This window comes from Diabrotica undecimpunctata, chromosome 2 (assembly GCF_040954645.1).
Source record: "Diabrotica undecimpunctata isolate CICGRU chromosome 2, icDiaUnde3, whole genome shotgun sequence".
In the NCBI taxonomy this organism is placed as follows: Eukaryota; Metazoa; Arthropoda; class Insecta; order Coleoptera; family Chrysomelidae; genus Diabrotica; species Diabrotica undecimpunctata.
In genome coordinates, this window is record NC_092804.1 from 92,807,205 (window position 1) to 92,832,742 (window position 25,538).

Genomic DNA, 25,538 nt, shown 5'->3' on the forward strand with positions numbered 1-25,538 from the left:
ACTGCAATAAAGATCAAAGATGTGAGAGTCAAAAGAGGAGCAGAATATGGAACGGACCATAGACTACTGACAGCAAAAATGGGCATTAATTGGAAACATAACAATACCCCCTCCACAGAAGAACCGTTGAACACTATAAGAGAAAAACAATACAATATAGAACTACTCCAAGAACAATCAATAAGAGAACTATACCAACAACGTCTAGACCAAAAATTAATAGAATTTAGATACGGTAACATCGAAGAAATATACGAGCATATAAAGGCGAGTATAAAGCAAGCAGCATTCGAAGCCCTTGGGGGAAAAGAACATATAACAAATAAACAGCACTATTATGAAATAAATGAACCAACAAAAAGAATAATTGAAGAAAAAAAGGAACTATACAGAAAATGGCTGACTACAAACAACGATGAAGTTTATAAAGAATATAGAGAAAAAGATAGAGAAGTGAAAAAACAAATAACACAGCAAAAGAATGAAGAATGGGAAAGAATCTGCTTAAATATTGAAACATATATAGGAGGTACAAGAACTTCGGAGTCATGGAAAGTACTGAGAGGATTGAAACAAAACTCAAAAGAAAAAATTAAATTGGGAAATATACAGGACAAAGAATGGAAGGACTACTACAAGGAACTATTAACAGAACAAAGACCACAATTCATTGGAAAAGAAAACCGGCGAAGACGAAGCAGATTCCCACAACAAGAAATAGAAATAACAGATAGGGAAATGAGAACGGCCATAAAAGCAATCAAAAATAAGAAAGCACCGGGACCTGGAGGCATCTCACCTGAGCTTATAAAATACAGATAAAAAATAATACACCGGATATTTCAGAAAGCCATACATGGAGAACATCTCCCAAAGGAATGGACGGAGGCATATATGACATCTATATTTAAGAAAGGAGATAGAAAACGATGCGAAAACTACAGAGGAATAAGCGTAATATCATTAATAGGAAGATTATATGGGAAGACACTGCGAGAAAAGATAGAGCAAGCGATAAAAGGCAAAATCGGTGAGGATCAGGCAGGTTTCACGGCAGGAAGATCATGCATAGACCACATATACACACTGGAACAACTGCTGGAAAAGAAAAAAGCAAAAAATAGAGATATACACTTGGCATTTGTGGACCTGAGAAAGGCGTATGACTTTGTACCAAGGTCAGAACTATGGGAGGCAATGTACAAATTAGAAATACAGACGGAACTCATAGAAGCTACAAAAGCTCTGTATAAAGAAAATAAAGTGTCCATTAAAATGGGAACAAGAATTGAAGAATTATAGGAGAAATTGAAGAATTATAGGAGACTTCACCACAACAAAAGGGCTCCTGCAGGGTTGTTCCACATCTCCAACCCTATTCAAAATATACTTAGAGAAAGCCTTGACTACATGGAAAAGAAAATGCGAAGGCATGGGAGTACCGGTACGGAACGAATACCTATATACGTTAGAGCACATAGAAGATCTACAGATTGATGGCAACGTAACAATCAAAGGAAAGGATAAATTCAAATACCTGGGGTCTATAATTACGAAAAAGGCAACAACAGAGGAAGAAATTATACAAAGATTAGGACAAACAAGAACAGCAATCCGACAACTTAACTCAGTATGGTGGGATAGAGACACCTAAATATGAAGACAAAAACGCATATTTATAAAACATTAGTGCGAAGTATTATGACATATGGGGCTGAAAATTGGACCATAAACAAGAAAAACAGCAGTAAGATAGTAGCAACAGAGATGGAATGCCTGCGAAGATGCTGCAGAGTAACAAGAATGGATAGGAGAAGTAACGACGAAATAAAGCAAAGAACATCAATACAAACAGACATACTAACATATATAGAACAAAAAAGACTAAAGTGGTATGGACATGTAAGAAGAACTAGCGACAGCAGATGGATAAAGAGAATAAACCGAATGGAGCCCCATAGGAAGGAGGAAAAGAGGACGATCCCGAAAATCCTGGAGGAACGAAGTAGACGACGCCATGAGTAAGAGAGGCCTAAACGATGGAGAATGGAACAACAGAGAGATGGAAACGGTTGAGCGATGGAAGGCAGTGAATACTGTAGAATCCCTAAATATAAATATATATATATATATATATATATATATATATATATATATATATATATATATATATATATATATATATATACAGGGTGGTCGTTAAGTAATTATACAAAAAGAAACAGTAGATTCTACACTTTAAAATATTACGATTTAAGCCAAATTGCTTTAATAAAATATTGATATTAAGAGAGATACAGGGTGTTAAAGTGCAAATTTAAAATTTTATTTTTCGTTATAACTTTTATGTTTATAAACGTTTATGTATAAAAATTTACAACTGGATACTTTTAAATATGAGAAATTATAATTTGATGCACACTTTGATGTAACTGATAGAGGGCGCCACATATGTGGTATAAATTTGCACTTAACTTTTTTGTTCCTTAAGTTACCTGTATTTGGGATAAAAAATATTAAAGATACATTATTTTAACAAAAAAAGGTATACCTATTAATAACTTCAAAACTCAACAGTTTTCGAGATAATCGCATTTTACAAATCAGCTGCATAATTCTGATTTAAGGCAATTACTCCAGACAAAGAGTCTTTTGTGCCTATTTTTTCCGAAGAAAAAATAGACAAAAACATTAATACTTTTGAATTTTGGTATAAAATACCTTTAACTAAAGTTAATAGTTAACGAAATATTAAATGAAATAAATATATCAGCAGGATAATTAATAATAGGATTTGACAAAATAACAGAATAAAAGGATTTTACATAAAACATTTTACGTTTTATGTTAAATTAAAGTCATAATCAAAACATTTTGTTTAAAAACCAAATTAAGAAATAGTTAAACTAAATAACATAACTTTTTGTCAAAGTAAGTCTTTGATATGTTCACCATTTTCTTTAATTCATTTGTCAATATATTCCATAAAAGATCGACTCATATTAAATAACATCATTGGTTCTAAAGAAACTGCTGCAGTATTTATTTATTCCCATAGTTGGTTGCGAATGTTTATTGGATTCTTATAGACACGTTGTTTTAATGCACTCCATACACCAAAATCAAACGGAATAAATTCTGGGCTACGTGATGGCTATAATGTATAATGGATGAATATATTCTTTTGGATACATATCCAAATCTTATGGTATATTATGGAACTACATCTTATTTGTCGCAGAGGTTAAATAATGTATTAAACTGTGATGTATCTCGTTCATTGGTTACTTATATACACACGGAATAACCTATCGATGACATTACTTATTTGTATGATTACGTTACAGCTTACGAGTAACTATAATTACATCTCAAACAAATGGATTATTACGATTTACTAACGAACTAATATTATGCTGAACTAAATTGCCTGTGTGTTTACTATATTTATAACAATATCGGTTATTAGGCCAACGATGATGTTTTTGTAAACATGCTGAGTTTTTAAGATTTGTAGCAAAAGTATTATAAAACAAGACACATGTGTTATTCAATACTTGTGCTCTAGTTTCTATTTGTCCTAACAAAAATGGGTAAACAATTTACGTAATAAATAATAAGTATTATTTTCGGATTTTTTATGAATTAAATAATTATATCAATATCTCACCGCATTGCCAAGGAATATGACTACCACGACCAATCCAACGTTCAGAAAAGTTCTATTTAAGTATGCTCTTTAACTGCCTTCTCTCTAGAATGTGGTGGTGTACCATCTTGCATAAATCACATATTTTGGGTTTTCAGCATTTTATAATACAGAAAAATTAATACAACGTCATTATAAAAACTTATAAGGAGCAGTAGAAAAGAGAAATTGTAAACATGATGACGGACAACGTCTGAATATGGACACGGCACTTAAAGAAGAAGATGAATCTTTTCTCCAATAAGACATTTAGCACCCATAACAAAGCATTTTGTGATGTTACATTATCATCTTTGAGACGTTTTAATAAGAATAAACTATGAATTATGCTTATCTACAGGTATTCAGTGCTTTACCGCACAAATATCAAATTAAGAATTATTATACAGCTGACTTATAAAATGCGATTATCTCGAAAACGGTTGAATTTTCAGGTTATTAGCAAGTATACCTGTTCTTTGTAAAAATATTGTATCTTTAATATTTTTTAACACAAATAGAGCCAACTTAAAGAGCAAAAAAGTTAAGCGCAAATTTATGCCACACAGGTGGCATATGTGGCGCCCTCTATTAGTTACATTAAAGTATGTATAAAATTACAATGTATCTTACTCAAAAGCATCCAACTGTAAATTTTTGTCTAAATTTACTGTTTGTCTAATGTTACTGTTTTTAAATTTCCACTTTATCACCCTGTATCTTTTTTAATATCAACATTTTATTAAAGCAAGTTGGCTTAAATCGTAATATTCTAAAGTGCAGAATCTACGTTTTCTGTTTGTACAATTACTTAAGGACCACCCTGTATATATACACTCGCGATCATAAAATCCGGGTCATCTTGAAAATTTCAAGTTTCTTAAATATTTTTGCCTCTGGTGCAGTAATAACCTTTTTTTTGGCTAATGTATTTTTTATTTGTCATCAATGTTTGTTTTGAAAGAAAAAAAATGGTTTTTTATTGTTTTTATTGAAAAAAACAAAAAACAAATCAAATTGTTGATAAAACAGACATACGAAAAAAAATGGAAAATACAGAACGTGGTAAAAAATCAGTGAAATTTCATTGACCAATATCGTGTATTACCTCCCCTTGCTCTAATAACCTCTTGCAGACGACGGGGCATACTCCCAATTTTTCTCCGGATTACATGTTGTGGTATGTTATTCCACTCTCTCACTAACAGATCCTTAAGCTCCTGTGCGTTGTTAGGAGGAGGTGTATGGGTTTGAATACGTTTTTTCAAATCGTCCCAGAGATGTTCGATGGGATTCAGGTCCGGAGACCTAGCTGGCCAGGATACCCTCGTAATTCCAACTTCGTCCAAGTATTACATACTGATCTTGGCAACGTGCGGTCGCACGTTGTCCTGCATAAAAACGGCGTTTTCTCCAATCCCTGCCATGTTGGGCATAACATGTTATTCCGGAATCTCCGTAATGTACCTTCGTGCAGTTAGGGACCCATTTTCGATGAAGGGTAATTCTGTGTGGAAGTCAGAGATATACATCCCCAAGCCAGGACCGAGCCTCCACGAAATGGCATTCTTGGAGCAATGCAAGCTTGTGAAAATCGTTCACCGGTTTCTCCTCCAAACTCTTACACGTCCATCGGATCCAGTAAGGCAGAAACGGGATTCATCTGATAATAACACTTTGCTATGATCGTTAATTCCCCAATGCGCGTATTGTCGAGCAAAAGCTAGTCGTGCAGCTCGAGGCACCCGGCGAAGTGGCGGTCCTCTAGCCATTACCCGAGAAGATAGTCAAGAGGAACGAAGTCTTCTTCTGACTGTTGCAACACTAAAATTGCGATTTCGTACTTCCTCTAGACGATTTTGATGCATAACCGCAGTTGAGGTCCGGTTTCTTAAAGCCTGAAACGCAAGGAAACGGTCATCTAGTGCCTTGGTCGTTCTTTTTCGTCCAGAGCCAGGTCGCCTGGTTAGCAAACTTGCCTCCTGAAAGCGTTGAAGCACTCGTTGAACCGTAGAAAGGCTTACGCCAACAGTTCTTGCGACTTGCCGTTGAGTGTGACAGTCTTCCACAAGTGCAACAATTTGTGCCGTTTCAACAACAGTCAAAGGCATTTTTGTCAAAAAATAAACACTAATAATGGCACCAATAAACACTAATGGTGGCAATAATAAACGTTTGTCCGTTGCATTTGAACAGAAAGTCGAAGTACAAACGAGACATTTAAAACAAGCGGAGTTACAGGTAGCGTTCATTTTGGGAAGTGTGCACTTTACCGCGAAATCGGCACTATTGGAATTCTTTGTTACAAAGGAAACCGCAACAATTCTCAGAAACATGCATTAGTTTGTATTTGTGTTATTATTATTTACGATAAAGCTCGTTAAAAATGAAATATCGGTGATTTTCAAGGTGACCCGGATTTTATGATCGCGAGTGTATATATATATATATATATATATATATATATATATATATATATATATATATAGAATGATATACAAAATGAAAGGAGGCGAGTGGTCTGTTGTTGTAACGTGTCAAAAATCCGGTTGTTATACCCTGCCCAATTTTTGTTATTTTATTATAAAATAACGAAATCTTATTTCACCCTGTACAGCCATATTTACTTATATTAATATCTTCTCCTGAAATTATTTTGTTAAGACTCATCTATTTTAACTAACCGATAGGTCCATCCGCACTTACTCATAATAAAAACCTTTTCAAAAATATCGCTTACTGTATTCTTTATAATCCATCAAGAGAAAGCGCCGACAGATGAGTTAGATGAACTGTTAACCACCTTCTTAACAGTTACGTCTAACTTTGACCACACACAAAGTAACACTATCCCCTTTTGAATATTTTTTCTATAAAAAGGCCTACTCGTTCTATTCTATTCATTTCCTGTTCCGTTTCCACCCACTGTAGAAGAAGTTGCAACATTTGTGTCACCACTTCTGTTAGTTAAATTATCCAATAAATTTTGTAAGTGAAGTGCATTGACTTCTTAACATGTCCTTTATTTTTCTTCTTAGTTAAGACCCGTACCTCTCGCTACCGCAGCAAATTCCTTGGACTCCAGGCTTCATCTTAGACTACAAGAAGTTCAAAGCCTAGTCGATTCGTTTCACGGCTATATGAGGCAATGTTCCTTCTTTTTCCCGCCTATTTAAGTGAAGTTCTTTCTTATCTTTTTTTATTATTATTACTTATTTAATGTTACTTAGTATCCTTGTGCAGTCTACAGTTCAAATATGTTTAACCCAGGTGGATAAACTAGACAGTATAACAGCCACCTGTGTATTACCCACTAATCTCCCGTACTATGCCGTCAGCAGCTCTGTCGACTTCCAGAGCCGACACGAAGCCCCGCGAGAGAGCCAGTTGGCGTTGGACAAAGCAAGCGAACCTAGAAACAGCACCGCGTGCCGCGTGGGTTCCTAGCGGGATGTATTTTATTTTATTGTCAACTCAATGTTTAATCTCAATACAATCTACAGTACCAAGTGTTGAACGTGTATTTCGTGTACCCACCCCCATTTTTTTGTTCTTTCCGCATAGTTTAACTTAATGACACATTTTTTATTTATTTATTTTTTTAACACAGTTAATCCATTAAATAAAGGACTTAGTAGTAAGTTATTTAAAGCGTTCAATAAGATAGCTCTTATGTGTTACGATAATAACTTTATCAATATCTGATATGTTTTATACGATATTTATTTACCCCATTTGACCATTTGATTACCTGGATATTGTAGTTTTTTTTTGTGATATTTATAATTTTAATATTTTGAATGTAGTTGATATAGTAAATTTTACCTTTTTTATTTTCATATTTACATTTTTTTGTCTATTTGATTTGTGTATTTTGGGACTAAAAGGTAAAAATTTCTTTCTTTTTTTTTTGAAGAAATCTGTTTCTTAATTTCCTTTTTTTTTGTTTAGTATCTTTTTTTCTTACCTTTCTCACCTCTATGAACCGCGAATAATCTATCCGGGCTGAACAACGGCGCCTTAGAGCCTATTGTGTACCGGTGTTCTAAAATTAATTCTTCGAAATCTAGATCACTACGTATAGTACATTGTGACAGAAAGATTCCAATGAAATTGAAATTCTATAAGGCTAGCTACGATGTACGGAACTGAATAATGGCCAGTAAAAACAACAGGACCAACGAATGCATGTGGCACAAATTAGAATGTTTAGATGGCTAAGTAAAGTAACAACAACGGATAAAATTAATATTGGATTTATAAGGGGATGTCTAGGAGTGGCACAAGAAAATGAGAGCCTAGATTAATATGATTAGAGCATAATCAAATTAGGAATGATAGATCACCCAATACGAAAAATTGATTGTTTGCAAGTTTTGAAGGAGTAAGAGAGACAAAATAAACCTTACGGGAGTCGCTTGGGCAAGAGATGCCGGTGAAAGAGAAAAATATTGGAATGGCCCAAGGTAGAAACTTATGGAGAAATGTAATTAGAAAAGACTACCTCGCATAGGGTAGTGACATTTATTAGTATAAATAAACGATTAAAATATTCACGAGGTAAATGTAACAATTTGTTTAGTGTAGACTGACAGCTTTCAAATAAGCCTTATAAATTTTGTTGACTATACTATAAATTCAATAGGATTGTCAGGGCAGACATTTTGTAGTTCGTTAACACTCGATAGTAAGCGGCTATATATTTATTTCTTTATTAGCACACAAAACCACCTCTCAATTATCATTTTTGACGGTTACATCTGTTGGAAGTCCGAACTAGAGAAGGTACACTCGCCTTGTTGCGAAATGTATTATTTAGTACCGCTTGCAGCTTATCCGTGCCATTGAGGTATACCCTGAATGCCAATAGAGAGGCAGGCGGGCATCGTTATTTCTTTTCGAAAGTAATATTCTTAATGCAATACGGCAACATTGTGAAAACTCACCCACAAATAACCATTAAATCTGGTGGGTGGTAGTATTTCATGAGCGTACCGTCGGGTAACATCATGGCATCAAAACCAACAGTACATCTGTTAATAAACAAAATAAAAAAAGGTGGTTATCTGTGAGAGAAAAGCAAATGATAAAATCGGTTTATGAGGGATTGCGTAGAAGATATCCAGATATGCTTATAGAGGACGTCGCGACATTGTTTGGAGATTTAACGAAAGTATCGGCTCGTACGGTTTTCCGAATAATTCAAGGTAACAAACCTATCCAAAAACCAATCCATAAAGGACGTGCAAAAATTGTATTGGACGATAGTACGAAAAGTATAATCCGAAGAAAAGTTCATGGATTTTATTTTAGGAACGAACTGCCCACGTTAAAGGCTATTCAACAAAAAGTTAATGCAGACGCAGATGAGACTTTAAATAAAATATCCATGAGAGTATTACAAAGAACTTTACATGAAATGGACTTTCGGTATGTGAAGAGAAATCGGAAAAGTTTGTTGATCGAGAGAGATGAATTAGTGATATGGCGGAGAAAATATTTGCAAAAAATTCGTGATTTTAGACGACTTGGTAAAAAAATTTATTATACGGACGAAACGTGGTTGAATGAGGGTCATACGAAATCCAAAGTATGGCAAGACTTGAATATTAAAAGTGCGCGACAGGCTTTCATTGAGGGACTTTCAACCGGCTTAAAAGCACCCTCGGGCAAAGGAAGACGTCTCATTATAATGCACATTGGAAGTGATTCAGGTTTTTTACAAGATGGTTTAAATGTGTTTACCTCAATCAAAACGGGCGATTATCATGAGGATATGAATTCGGATGTGTTTGAAAAGTGGTTTTCGTCTATACTGACTCTTGTAGATCCTGGTTCGGTAATTATAATGGACAATGCACCTTATCACAGCCGTCGTATGGAAAAAATACCGACTTCTGCATCTCGAAAGGCAGATATAATAGATTGGTTAAGAAGTAAAAATATAGATTTTGATGAATCCATGATAAAGGTTCAATTACTTGATATAGTGCGCGAACATAAGAGTTCATACATCAGATTTGCAGTACACGAAATGGCACGCGAGCATGGCATCACCGTATTAAGAACTCCACCGTATCATTGTGAATTGAATCCCATCGAGCTAATATGGGCACAAATAAAAAATGGGGTAGCGCAAAAGAATACAACCTTTAAATTAAAAGAAGTCAAATTATTATTAGACCAAGCGATACAAAATATAACCGCTTCCAACTGGCAGTCATGCATTAAACATACACCGAAAGAAGAAGATAAAATGTGGGACGTAGACACGCGTGTTGATGTTCTTATCGAGCCCATTATCATTACTCCAGGAGAAGACAGTAGTGATAGTGAATTAACAACAGGAAGTGATTCAGAATAAAAATATTTCTTTAAAATAATAACTAATAGGTACAGTTCTAGAGATTTTTTGTTGCTACATTCGGAGACTACCTGTGAGATCCTTCGTCCTACCTGGTTATAATTTTCTAAGTAGGTATGTACCTAATAACTATATTATTATTATTATGGCAAGTTTGTTTTTCACAATTGTAGTTTACATTAGGTTGCTGGGTCTAGAATTATTATTTTCTGTAAAGAAGTTGGTATTTACATGTGAATATGAATTTTATTTAAAAAAAATATTGTACAGTCGATCCGCCGGATCTTTGCACATCGTCATCATTCTTATTATAGGAAATAAATCAAAACATGTGAGTCAAACGTATGTCGGCTATAAGAATTATTATAAAAATTAGAAAATGGCTAATATTACAATTGACGTTTTTATACTTTTTATACTTTTATTTCATTTATTGCATTTAGAAAACTGGATACGTATACATTTATGAACGTGATTTTTCAATTTTTGGAAACCTATAGGTTGTCCAATAACATCTACAGTAAATAAATATTTAAACCATAGTAATAAGAAATTAAAGTATTTTTATTGAATATAAGCAAATATATGGTACTGACATATCGTCAGATGATGTTCCTGTTGTTGGTAAATATCGGTTTAGATTTAAGAAGGTTACAAAAAAGAATAGTAACAAAAATGTGATATGAGAAGACTAAAATGTGAGTAAACAAAAGAGACGTTTTTAAAGATTAGATAAGAACATCTAATAGAAAAAAGAGAAAAAGAACAGTCAGATGAATGACAAGATACTGCAACTCATGGAAAAAAGAAAAAAATCAAAGAACAACACAAGAATGTACAACAATATTCACAGACAAATAAGAACACAAATACGAAAGGCCCAAGAAAATTGGTTAAAATCACAGTGTGAAGAAATATATTTATTGAAAGAAAAACACGATACGTTTAAAATGCATAAACAAGCAGCTGGTCTTTAGAAATTAAATACAGCTAACAAACTGCGAGATCAACAGAGAAACATCATCACAGATAAAAATCAAGAAATTTGCATATGGACCAAGTTTATCAAAGAACTCTGATGATAGTAGATCCCAACAACCTCCATCCCACATATGTAATGACCACTTACAAATCACATCAAATGAAGTGAAAAAGGCAATATTACAACCAAAAGATGGCAAAGCTCCTGGACCTGACAATGCACATGCTGATCATAAAACTATTTAACACCAACGGTACTCAACTCCTAATAAAAATATTTAATGAACCAAGAACATGGCTGAAGTCACGCCGACGTTTATTGCTGTACCAAAGAAAACAAAATCCGTATCCTGCAGTGATTTGCCGACCATCAGCTTAATGAACCATCTTTTAAAGTTATTTCTAAAAATCATACATCAAAGAATATATAGACTGTGCGAAGAAAAATTCAGCCGTAGTACAAAGTTTAGTTTTCGGAATGCAGTGGGTACGAGAGAGGCTCTCTTTAGCATAAAAAGGCTATTTCAACGATGTAGAGATGTGAACTGCAATACATATGCATGCTTCATTGATTACCATAAAGCATTCAGGTTAATGAACAGAAAGAGTAAAAATTGGGACCATTCCTTAGAAATTAAATGTAGGATAGAGAAAGCCGAATCTACATTTCAAAAATGGCTAAGCTATTCAAATGTCATGATTTATTCACACCCATAAAAATCAGGTTACTACCATGTTATATCTTTCGTATACTATTGTACGGAGTTGAGTCGTGGACTTTCACAGACACTACCTGCAGGAACATTGAGGCTTTCGAAATGTGGCTTTATCGTCGAATCCTGAAGATATCTTATACCGGTCACGTTACTAATCAGGACGTTTTATTAAGAATGGAAAAAGAAAAACAGCTGATAACCACAATAAAAACAGCCAAAATAGAATACCTTGGTCACATCATTAGCAACAACGAAATATATGAATTGCTGCAACTAATTTTACAGGAAAAAGTAGATGGAAAACGAGGCTCAGGAAGGCGAAGGATTTCCTGGCTGAAGAATCTATGTATGTGGTTCAACACAACAAATATTTTCAGACCAGCAGTGTGCAAAGTACAAATTGTCATGATAGTCGCCAATATCCGAAACGGGTAGACACTACAAGAAGATCTAAAAAACTGAATATAAATCTACTCCAGTGCTCCATCATCTTGATAATTTTGTTTATTCAGTGTTAAATATGGTTTTCAGACTTAAGTAATCACTTTGTTTTAAAAAATGGTCATACAAAAATTAACACAACGAACTTCAAATAAAGAAATCTATGCATAATAAATTAAAAAATAGAAAACTTGAGCTGGGTAAAAAAGAATTTATTATAACAATAATATAATTTAAATATTTATTGAAGCCTCATACACTATACAGCCATGTAGCCAATCATAAATTTAAGAATTCTTCACTGTCAGAATCTGAGCCACTCATATTACCAGTGTCTATTATGATTGGTTTAATGTTAGTGTCAACCATATTTTTTTCTCGGATATACCACTTTGTAATAATTTCATGAGTATGTTTCACACATTTTTCCCAAATTTCTGTGTTACATTGGTTTAGTGCCTCTTTCCACATATTTATAACAGCATTATCAGAATGTCCATCTCTACCAAGATTCTTATTGTAATATGACTTGCAGTTTGCCCAAATTAATTCAATAGCGTTGAATTCACAGTGATAAGGAGGTAGTCTCAACACTTCATGGCCGTGTTCTTTTAATAGTTCATGCTAACAGATGTTTTGCCAATAAATGCAACTTCTTTATCCCTTAATTCATTACTTATACTTTGCAGAGTAACATGTTTCTCTAAAAAAAAAAAGAACAGATAAGTACAGAATAAACCACACTGTTATAACTAGTTCAATGAAAAAGAAGTAATACTTTGATTTTATAAAACTATAAATTATTTCAAATTAAAAAACTCACAAGAAAATTGACTTAATATCGATTAATGTATTCAGCAGAAATTTTCTTAAACTACTCTCAACAATCTTTTTTACAACATACATTTATATAAAGTATTGATTAAAAAGTACCTTCTGGTTATCATGGTACATGATACCATTATCTTATGGTATATCAAATTCAGATTGAAGAAATTTTTAACTACTTACTTTGTTGGTACATGTCGTATACTGTATTACGCACTGCCATTTTTGATCCCTCAGACAGATCAGTTGTTTTGTTTTTCGGACGAGGTCTACTTTTGCCTGGCTTTGAAAGAATGTGATTATTTTCTTTCCTTTTAATAATTGTACATACTGTTCGTCGTTATATTTTTAATGCAGCAGCTACTCTCTTAAATAAAGAATTGTTTAATGATTTTCATAAACGAACATACATTTCAATATGTTACCTGTTGAACAGACGAAAATGGCTCCAAAGGCCCTCCATTTACTTTTTCTAATTCGAAATACTCCAACACATTCAACACAAGTTGCTAAGCTTGAGAAGTTAAAGGCTTGCCAGGCATACTCTAAAAATAAAAACCTTTAAAAATATTTCATATTGTCCGTTGACGTAGTTTTAGCTATATTTAAATAATTAATGTCAATTTAGAGGTTAAAAAAATTTATTATTCGTTATTAGCTAATACATGAATTCTTACCTTAATAAATTGAACACGAAGGTAAGGGTTAGTCGTTATAACAACTGTTTGTTAAAAATATGTATATTTAAAGTATGAAAAAGGATTGATTATTTAAATCAAACGAAAATAATTTATAAAAATATTACACTCTGTCAAAACAAAATTTCCAATTGTCATGTCAATTGTCAGTAGACGAATCAATCAGCGATCATTGTTCTATGGCTGTCTTTGTTCAATCCATGGTGTTGTGTATGGACAGGCGGTTTAAGTTAATAGTTTTAGTTTCTGTGAGTAGGAAAGAGACGTAACATAAAAAATAATTCGTGAATAATGTCATACTTGTGCAAAGATCCGGCGGACCGACTGTATATTCTACCGATCTCAAAGTCGATCACAAAGCGACTAAGTTATTTCGAAACTATTACCTATTTACAAATTCATTCACATTTACTTAAAACTCACATGTAGAAATTGATTGTAAATAAAAGTTCAAAAGAAAAAACAAGGCTGTTTCGGGAATTCTATTATTTCCATTTTAATCGTATTTAATTGGAAATTTCCAGGTATTATATTTGTGTTCTTGGAAATTGCTCAATTTGAATGCTACGTCGTGTTTAGTTTAAAACGCATATTATGACTAACGAGGGTTTTTCAAAAGGTTAATCTGACAATTCATCTACAGTTTGATGTCTTAACGGTGGAACATTTTATAAAAAGCAGTGGAAGATATTCTATTGGGGAAATGTAAGGCGATACAATAGTTATTAGTTATTCTTACGTTTACTAAGTACTAAAAGTTTCGTTTATATTTTTAAGTTATTTTCTTTTTTGTTTGTTATGAATTTAAGAATTTATAAATGATAGGTTTTGTTTTTTACAAATTATTACGAACCAGAAGTATATTCGTGACATTTCATTATTATAAGGAAGAAAGTTTTGGATTTAAAATATAATATAATTTAGCACCTCGACACCGTAAGGTACAAAAGGACGGCTTAAGTAAGTAAGTATAATTTAGCATTTGAGATGTTGTAAAATAAACATGTACATATTTGTTGAACTAAAAATAATATAAATGAATGAAAATATTGTGTGTACATCTGGATTACACAATTAATTGTTAAGACGTAATATTTTGAATATAATATTTTTACATGACATTTTAACAAAATATATTTAACATAAATTAACAATTTTACCGTTGACGCAAAAATATTTTTATGTGTAAGTTTCCTATTATTTTCCTTATTTTAAAAATATACACGCCACCATTGAACTACACGCGTCTCTCATCTCGGACCCCTCGAGGATCTATCATTTCTATACTATAAATTCAATAGGATTGTCAGGTTATCGCTTAGAAATGATAGATCCTCGAGGGGTCCGAGATGAGAGACGCGTGTAGTTCAATGGTTGCGTGTATATTTTTAAAATAAAATTTGTAAAAAACAAAACCTATCATTTATAAATATCTTAAATTCATAACAAACAAGAAAGAAAATAACTTAAAAATATAAACGAAACTTTTAGTACTTAGTAAACGTAAGAATAACTAATAACTATTGTATCGCCTTGCATTTCCCCAATAGAATATCTTCCACTGCTTTTTACAAAATGTTCCACCGTTAAGACATCAAACTGTAGATGAATTGTCAGATTAACCTTTTGAAAAACCCTCGTTAGTCATAATATGCGTTTTAAACTAAACACCATGTAGCATTCAAATTGAGCAATTTCCAAGAACACAAATATAATACCTGGAAATTTCCAATTAAATACGATTAAAATGGAAATAATAGAATTCCCGAAACAACCTTGTTTTTTCTTTTGAACTTTTATTTACAATCAATTTCTACATGAGAGTTTTAAGTAAATGTGAATGAATTTGTAAATAGGTAATAGTTTCGAAATAACTTAGTCGCCTTGTGATCGACTTTGAGATCGGTAGAATGTACAATATTTTTTTTTTAAATAAAATTCATATTCACATATAAATACCAACTTCTTTACAGAAAATAATAATTCTAGACCCAGCAACCTAATGTAAACTACAATTGTGAAAAACAAACTTGCCATAATAATAATATAGTTATTAGGTACATACCTACTTAGAAAATTATAACCAGGTAGGACGAAGGATCTCACAGGTAGTCTCCGAATGTAGCAACAAAAAATCTCCAGAACTGTACCTATTAGTTATTATTTTAAAGAAATATTTTTATTCTGAATCACTTCCTGTTGTTAATTCACTATCACTACTGTCTTCTCCTGGAGTAATGATAATGGGCTCGATAAGAACATCAACACACGTGTCTACGTCCCACATTTTATCTTCTTCTTTCTGTGTATGTTTAATGCATGACTGCCAGTTGGAAGCGGTTATATTTTGTATGGCTTGGTCTAATAATAATTTGACATCTTTTAATTTAAAGGTTGTATTCTTTTGCGCTACCTCATTTTTTATTTGTGCCCATATTAGCTCGATGGGATTCAATTCACAATGATACGGTGGAGTTCTTAATACGGTGATGCCATGCTTGCGTGCCATTTCGTTTACTGCAAATCTGATGTATGAACTCTTTGTTCGCGCACTATATCAAGTAATTGAACCTTTATCATGGATTCATCAAAATCTATATTTTTACTTCTTAACCAATCTATTATATCTGCCTTTCGAGATGCAGAAGTCGGTATTTTTTCCATACGACGGCTGTGATAAGGTGCATTGTCCATTATAATTACCGAACCAGGATCTACAAGAGTCAGTATAGACGAAAACCACTTTTCAAACACATCCGAATTCATATCCTCATGATAATCGCCCGTTTTGATTGAGGTAAACACATTTAAACCATCTTGTAAAAAACCTGAATCACTTCCAATGTGCATTATAATGAGACGTCTTCCTTTGCCCGAGGGTGCTTTTAAGCCGGTTGAAAGTCCCTCAATGAAAGCCTGTCGCGCACTTTTAATATTCAAGTCTTGCCATACTTTGGATTTCGTATGACCCTCATTCAACCACGTTTCGTCCGTATAATAAATTTTTTTACCAAGTCGTCTAAAATCACGAATTTTTTGCAAATATTTTCTCCGCCATATCACTAATTCATCTCTCTCGATCAACAAACTTTTCCGATTTCTCTTCACATACCGAAAGTCCATTTCATGTAAAGTTCTTTGTAATACTCTCATGGATATTTTATTTAAAGTCTCATCTGCGTCTGCATTAACTTTTCGTTGAATAGCCTTTAACGTGGGCAGTTCGTTCCTAAAATAAAATCCATGAACTTTTCTTCGGATTATACTTTTCGTACTATCGTCCAATACAATTTTTGCACGTCCTTTATGGATTGGTTTTTGGATAGGTTTGTTACCTTGAATTATTCGGAAAACCGTACGAGCCGATACTTTCGTTAAATCTCCAAACAATGTCGCGACGTCCTCTATAAGCATATCTGGATATCTTCTACGCAATCCCTCATAAACCGATTTTATCATTTGCTTTTCTCTCACAGATAACCACCTTTTTTTATTTTGTTTATTAACAGATGTACTGTTGGTTTTGATGCCATGATGTTACCCGACGGTACGCTCATGAAATACTACCACCCACCAGATTTAATGGTTATTTGTGGGTGAGTTTTCACAATGTTGCCGTATTGCATTAAGAATATTACTTTCGAAAAGAAATAACGATGTCCGCCTGCCTCTCTATTGGCATTCAGGGTATACCTCAATGGCACGGATAAGCTGCAAGCGGTACTAAATAATAAATTTCGCAACAAGGCGAGTGTACCTTCTCTAGTTCGGACTTCCAACAGATGTAACCGTCAAAAATGATAATTGAGAAGTGGTTTTGTGTGCTAATAAAGAAATAAATATATAGCCGCTTACCACCGAGTGTTAACGAACTACAAAATGTCTGCCCTGACAATCCTATTGAATTTATAGTATAAGCGATAACCTGACAATCCTATCGAATTTATAGTATAGTAAGTAAAACAAGGTGAAAATTTTATATTCAAAATTTTTTTGTGGATAGGAGTTATCAAGAGAGTTGTATTTACTTATGATTGTAATCAAAACTGTTTATTAAACAGTTTATTATATTTATAAATTTTAAGAAGCTTAGAAGTAGCTAGTAAAAATCATTTGAGAAACAATTTGTTACATAGCAATGTACATATAATATATACATATATATATATATATATATATATATATATATATATATATATATATATATATATATATATATATATATATATATATATATATATATATATATATATATATATATATATATATATATATATATATATATAGGTATATATTGAACTGAGTTTATTAGTCTAATTTATTTACAACATTTACTATAATTTATATTCCCGACAATACGCGCGGTACATTTCAAAATTCGACTCGATATTAATTTTAGACTGACATAACACAATGAAGATTCCTCTATATATATTTATTAACCGTTGTTCTGGAATTCCTTCAAAGCGGATGGATGTTGACCTGTGCTGACCCCTGAACTCTCTCGAACGGCAAAGAAGACCGGTTTTATCGTAGGGGAAACTACTAGAAAATTCTTATCAGAATAACATGTTTACAGGTTAAATATAAGTCATATTTATCGTAACATTGACCCCCTCGTAAAAGATGGTTCCTCCTGGAACCTTGTCGGGACTGGAACTGGAACGGTATGCTGGTATCGGCAACTGGACCCTCTTTTACAACTTCCAGTTGTATAAAAATGACAAGGGACGGTTTTCTCTCCGCACCAGTATTTAAAGATCTCCTCCACCATACTTCGGATAACCCTCCAATCTATTTGGCGGCACTCCAACTTTGGCATGGCTAACTTTTGCACGTCGGACTCTAGTATGTGCTCTTTCAACTAAAGTAAGGCTTCCCATACATGTCGGTAGGTAGGTTGGTCACGGGCAGTGTCTTTTGTTACCAGGCAGAAAAGGTAACGTGATGCATCTTGGAGGTTCAAGGCTTTCCCGGGAGGTGGCACTTGGCATTGCAGTTCTGCAACTCGACCGAACTTCCTTCGAAAAATGGATGCCAACCCTGGTGCGTCTTTGATACTGGCCAGGATAGTAAGGACCAGTGAGTAGTCATCGGGAAGCGAGAGTAGATCTAGCTTTTCTTCAGTGGTAACACTATGTCGTGCTTTACCGATACCTCCATAGGCCCCCATGAATTCCTCAAACGTGAGGTTAGACACATCTTGGACTTGGTTTACTTCCACTTCTTCATCTACGTCGTGGTCACCTTCGAAAGACGCCAGCCGGTTATGGTGTACTATCATCGGCTTTCCCCTCCGAATCTTGCTTATTCGGTAGTTGACATCGTTGATCTTCTCCATAATGAGGTATGGACCTTCCCAAAACTGCTGTTGGGAGAACAACCTTTTCGCTTCTTGGGATAATGGAGCCAGACTTTGTCCTCTTAAAGCACCCCTTTTCGGCTTGAGTATCGTACCGTTTCTTCATTCGGTCGCTAAGCGATCTGAAGATGGGAACAGACCAACTCGTGTACATCGTCCATTCTTCTTCGTAATTCGATCAAATACTCTTCACCTGCTACATCTTGGTCCTATTGGGATGCATCTCGCATCCCAATAGGACTCTGGCTGGTGTCTGACCTGTTGATTCGTTAACAATAGATCTGTAGGCCATTGTGAAGAACGGAAGATATTGGTTTCAGTCTCGCTGATGATCGGACACCATCTTTGTCAGATACTTGCCAAATGTCCTATTCATCCGTTCTACCATACCATCCGATTGCGGATGATATGCTGTAGTTTCGTCTTCTTCATGCCTAGTCTATCACATATTCCTTGGAATAGATCGCTTTCGAAGTTCCTTCCTTGGTCACTATGAATCTCCAAAGGTACTCCAAATCGGCTGATATACTTATCTGTAATGATGGCGGCCTTCTGATCTGGAAGTGCGTAAATCTCGACCCACTTAGTGAAGTAATCCATTACTACCAACATGTACTTGCCTCCATTTTCACTTTCTGGAAATGGCCCAGCAATGTCCAAAGCTATTTTTTCAAACGGGCTTCCAACATTATATTGTCTCATTGGAGCTCTTCTTTTTCGGTAAGGCCAGTTACTCGTAGCACACATAGTACATTTCTTACACCAGTCTTTTACGTCGTCGGAACTGTTTATCCAATAAAACCGTTCCCGAATTCGCTGAAGGGTTTTCTTTACACCGAAATGCCCTCCTGATGGACTGTCGTGTAACTGACGAAGTACTTCGGCTATTCTGCTCTTTGGGATCACCAACTGCCTTCTCTTCTCTAAACCGTCATCATTTCCCAGTACTCGTTTGAGCAAGCTATCTTCCATGATAAATGAGTCCCACTTTGTTCAATATGTCTTAACTACTGAGTATAGGTTTGATATTTCGTCGTTGACCATCGTTGTTCTCAGCACTACTGCTTCCTTGGATTCCGCTTAGTTGCAGTGGGAACACTCTGCTGGGCATGTCGGTTCGGATTAAAAACTTCCTTCTGTAGAGGTATTGATAAAAGTGCTCTACTGATTTCACTACTGCTAGAAGTTCTCTTCTATTCCATTCTCTTCAATAATTCCACTCAGGTTTTGAAAGAACTTTACTAAAATATCAAAGGACTCGTTCAAGTCCTCCTTGAATCTGAGATAGTACTCCTCCAATTCCCATATTACTTGCATTTGTATCTAAGATAAACTCTCCTTCTGGCAGTGGATATCTCGCAAATAAAAAAAAGATTTCGCAAATAAAAACTGACATTGAAGTATTTGAAATATTGAATGTCAAGATTAAATTGTCTTAAGCACGTTCGTTACAGCTATACGATAAAAAATTAAAATTATTTCAAATGTAAAAATAAAAATAACAATTAAAGAAAAGTTAGAAGAATATTTATTTGATGAATTATTAAGGTTAGTTGTTATTAAGATGAATTGCTCACATTTTGGCACAGACTGATAACTACAAAAGTAGATTATTTCTTGAAATGTATTACATTAATAAAAATAAAAACACTTTAAATTATAAAACGGACACTGGACAGTTAAGTAACATATATTGTAACATATTGAACAAAATTTATAAATATTAAAAATAGCCAACATTCATCTTAATATCAACTAACCTTAATAATTCATCAAATAAATATTATTCTTCTAACTTTTCTTTAATTGTTATTTTTATTTTTACATTTGAAATAATTTTAATTTTTTATCGTATAGCTGTAACGAACGTGCTTAAGACAATTTAATCTTGACATTCAATATTTCAAATACTTCAATGTCAGTTTTTATTTGCGAAATCTTTGAAATTCTGTAAGTGTTTTAAAATGTATTTGTACGCCATTTTTTGTAATGTTCAAATTGTTTTTAGTTTACTCCTGAGGAAGCTTTTAAATAAATAGCGAAATATTGAGTAATTTAGAAAAAAGAAAGATTTTTATTATAGACCACTATACCCGATAATTTGAACTTATTTATATATATATATATATATATATATATATATATATATATATATATATATATATATATATATATATATATTATATTCTGAAAGATTTCCGCGGTTAGTACAATTAAACCTAGAGCTAAGATTAATACTATTATAAAAATTAATATTAAACTCACCAGTCTTCCAGGTTGAACCGCGTCGATATCCATTGGGCCGAGCTTTCGACATTATCTTTGATGTCTTCTTCAGGGCTTCCGAGGTCTCAGTCTCCCGAGCCCCCAGACACTACTACACTCACTAGGTGTAGTAGGGCAGTGACTTTTGTTTGACCTGTGTATTTGTGTTTTGCCCTTTGCCCCAGCTTTGTAGTTGTGTAGTGGTGTGTTCCCATGTGTCCCCTTTTTTTGAACGAGTTCCCCTGTGCCCTTTTTGTTTGTTTTCTAATTGGCCATCTCTGGCGGCGTTCTTTATGCCGCGGGTTAGTAGGAGATTGTGAACGAGAAGTTCCCCTTTTGTTTCCTAATTAGCCATCTCTGACGGCATTCTTTAGGCCACGGGTTAGTAGGAGATTGTGAAAGAGGAGTAGTTCGCTGTGCCCCTTTTGTTTTCCTAATTAGCCCCATCTCAGATGGTGTTTTGTATGCCACGGGTTAGTAGGAGACTGTGAAGGAGAAGTAGTAGTCCCCTGTGTCCCTGTTGTTTTCCTAATTAGCCCATCTTTGACGGCGTTTTTTATTTATGCCACGGGTTAGTTGGAGATTGTGTTCCCCTGTGTCCCCCTTTGTTTGTGAACGATAAGTAGATATTGTTTTTGTGTTCCCTTTCTTGTATCTGAATGACCACAACTGTAATACTCGTGATCGGAGGTGCTGTTTAGTTTTGACTAGGAGCAGTCTCATTTAGTAGTGTCTATTTTGCGTCATTTTGTGTAGCTCAATTAAAAGTCAAGTTTTCAATATTATTAGTATTTTTGTCTCCCCTTTATGCGCAGTTTATTAAGTCTGTTGTTTTGTCTCCCCCTGTATGTGTAGTTTATTGAGTCTGTTGTTTTGAACTATTTTTTTAGTTAAATTGTGTATTTGCTTTCACCCAACTTTCGTTAAATCAAGCCTATCCCAAGTTTAACTGTTACGATTTTCATTTTATTTTAATTTAGTCTTGTAAAAATTGAGAGAAATATTCTCGTCTATCTTTTGGTATTTAGAATGATATAATCATTCACTGCTTACATTTGAATTTCTTATTGTCGGTATTCTAAATGTGAGAGATATTAGTTTTGTTTATTCCCAATTCGTCTAAAGTAAATATCCCATGTTTGGAAATAAATTTTGTTTACGTACATGAAAATTTATTTCGTATATAAACGCTGGCCTTCTTTTAAGTGTTTATAAGTCATTTATTTCGTCTTTCTTTTAAGTGTGTAGATAAATAATTGCGTTTTTAAATCAGCTGAGATATTCCGAGGAACCAATTTCGTACGAAAATATAGGTCAAATATTTTCGTGTCTTATTATGAAGATTTTATATTTTTTAAAAAAAGTCTAATAGTCCAGGTGATGTGTGAAAATTTAAGTGAGGCAATTTTACAGAAGTGTGATATTCTTTCCATTTATTTTGAGTTATTTTGTCCTATTCATTGAACACAGCATGAATAATTGTCATATCCCATAGAGACTCTTTAGTGAGTTTCATTCCTTCTTAACATGATAAATACTTTGAATATACATCGATTAACCCTCTGAATTGCATGAATGTGCCTTTATGTATTGAATTTAAATTGAAAAAAGATTTTAAGTGGGTGTCGACTAGAAACTTTTTTCGATCGAATTTTTCACAAAGTATATTCCATGCCGCGTGGTAGTCTTGGGAATCAGTAAAACCTATTGTGCGTTTGGCATAACCCTCCAACGCGGCTTTTAAGAAGTTCAACTTTCGACCTGCACTTAATGATGAATTTGAATCCATAGTATTTATAAAATTGGTTTTGAATTTGAGCCACTACTCATATTCACCATTAAATGTATAAAACTTGATTTTAGGCAAGAGAAAATTTTGAAGTGGACCGTGATTAATTACAATTTGAGGTGTGACATTTATTACCGAAGAAGAATTGCTGTTTATGTATTCCTCTAAATATGAAATTGCTATATAAAAATTATTTTCAAATGGATCACGTTCATTAAAATGAAGTTCTACTCGTTCTACTAAACATTTCTCCTCGATAGATTGTTGTATAATTTCAAATTGACTTAACTCAAGTTTATTGTTATATCGCATATTTACATACCCTAATGTCGGTTTAAGTGAACCATCAATTAGTTTATTTACAAAATTTGTTAATGCAGTTAATTTACGTTTAAGAGATCTACTAAGACCTTTAATTCTTATTAATCGTGCAATATCTGAGCTCGACATTATTTATTTTTTAATTGAAATGCTTGTAAATAATACACTAAATTTGACAAGTTATAATACCATGCATAAAAAGATCAAAAAGTCTCAAATACCAGAATCTATAAATAATAGCACTGCGATATGGGTAGGATTTATCTTAAAAAGACTTACAGATTTTCAGGGATGCGCGTCTACAATCGCTTAGCAAATTGACCACTGGAACATCGCTTCGTGTCTCTCAACGTTCTTTTAACTCGCTGTCCCGTTCTGTGATGGGTTGAAGGGTACACACGTGCACTAATACTAACTTTTTGTTTTTTAATAAATTGATTTAAAATTGAAATTGTTAATTGATGATTTAAAATTGAAATCGTTCAGATTTACCACCGAATTCGGCTAAGAAGGATCAAAAAATTGTATGTTTAAATTGTTGAGTTAAATTTATTGGTCGCCGGTAAATCGTGATGGTAAATAGTTGATTGATACTGTGAAGAAATAACTTAGACGAAATCTCTTCACACCTTCTTTATTGTGCTCTTATGGCAACATATGGAAACATACTGCGATACTGCCTGTATAGAATTGCAACGACTTTGCCTAGGGCTTACAGAGTTGCCGTTTGGGCAAATTAAAACTTATGGCTAAGAATTTACATTTACATGGAATAAAATATCTTTAAACAAATTTAAACACCTTTTACTATAGAGAAAATAACGCCAGTACAAGACTTCAAAAAATTAGACTATTACGAGTATTTTCTACCTTCTTGTTATATTACTATTATACCCATTATCCTTTCTTAAATAACTTATCTACAACTATTAGATAAATCACCTTTATATGACTCATATATATATATATATATATATATATATATATATATATATATATATATATATATATATATATATATATATATATTTATATATATTGTTATGATATGTAAAATCGAGAAAAATATTGGTTTGTTTAAAAATATTTCAAAGTTCAAAAACATTAAAATAATTCAGATAAGTAGGATATTAACCAACAAACATTTCGAAGAAGGAAAGTTATTAAATTCTTGGATTACCTGTACTAAACAAAATGTAAGCTATGCATAAATTATTTCTTTGTTATACTTGAGTGACCCGCATAATTTTAAGTGAAATCCAAAGACAATTGAACCGGGTTTTCCAAATACATTAATGCAGTGATTAGAGACAAATAGAAGAGATTTTAGAAAGAGGTTTTTGTTAGTTTTTAAGAATTATAGAAAAATATTATTTGTAAATAATTAATATTAATTGTAAAGTTTTAGGAAATTTTATAATTATAGGTAAAAATTTGTTTGTTATCGAAATGAAAAAATGGGTGAATTGTGACGAGTTTTGATTGGCGGAGATGGAAAAAGGTGGGATAGGTATGTAGGAATGAAAGTTTAGCTAGATTGAGGAGAGAGAAAAGATAATCAGTTGGTTTTCCAAGTCTGTAAGACGAACAGTGATTGTTCTCTGGCGGTTCCCGAAATGTAGCAAGCAGTAGTGTTGAATGTTAGTGAGTTTTTGTGGAGTTAGTGTATCTGACAGAAGCTGAAGCAGCAAAATATTGTAAGTCATATTTCTCTACTTATATTCCAAGAGTCACTGTTCAGGCCAACGAGAGATTCAGTTTATCGTAAAGAGAAGATATTCCAAGAGTCATTTTTCACTCGGGCCAACGAGAGATTCAGTTTATCGAGAGGAGAAAGGCTATCATAATTTGAATGATTTGTGCTTTTGAAGGAGATCATTAAGGACGATGTACTTGCAACAATCTGTTGTAAGATTGCTGATTACATAGGGAGCGGTTGAGAGGAGATAATATAGTCTACAAGGAACAAGGATTTGGACCACTCATCATCAGAGAGAGATATTTTTGTTTTCTGCAGTTTTTTGTTTTATTGATAACACAATTTTTACACTTAATTTAGAAAGGATATAGATATTTTGATTAGGC

The 25,538-nt window shown here is 33.5% G+C and overlaps 1 protein-coding gene and 1 long non-coding RNA gene across 5 annotated transcripts in view; both read right to left on the reverse strand.

Moving 5' to 3' along the window:
- Window positions 1–25,538, reverse strand: part of Madm (MLF1-adaptor molecule) — an 800,745-nt gene that overhangs the window by 723,108 nt on the left and 52,099 nt on the right. The window lies entirely within an intron of this gene.
- On the reverse strand, window positions 12,418–13,908 carry LOC140434731 (uncharacterized). Of its 2 annotated transcripts, XR_011950081.1 has the most exons (4): window positions 13,696–13,908; window positions 13,444–13,563; window positions 13,202–13,385; window positions 12,418–12,893 (listed from the first exon to the last, which is right to left on the reverse strand). It is a non-coding gene; the product is annotated as an uncharacterized lncRNA (long non-coding RNA). The 2 variants fall into 2 exon arrangements; XR_011950080.1 differs by having other exon boundaries at window positions 13,444–13,908.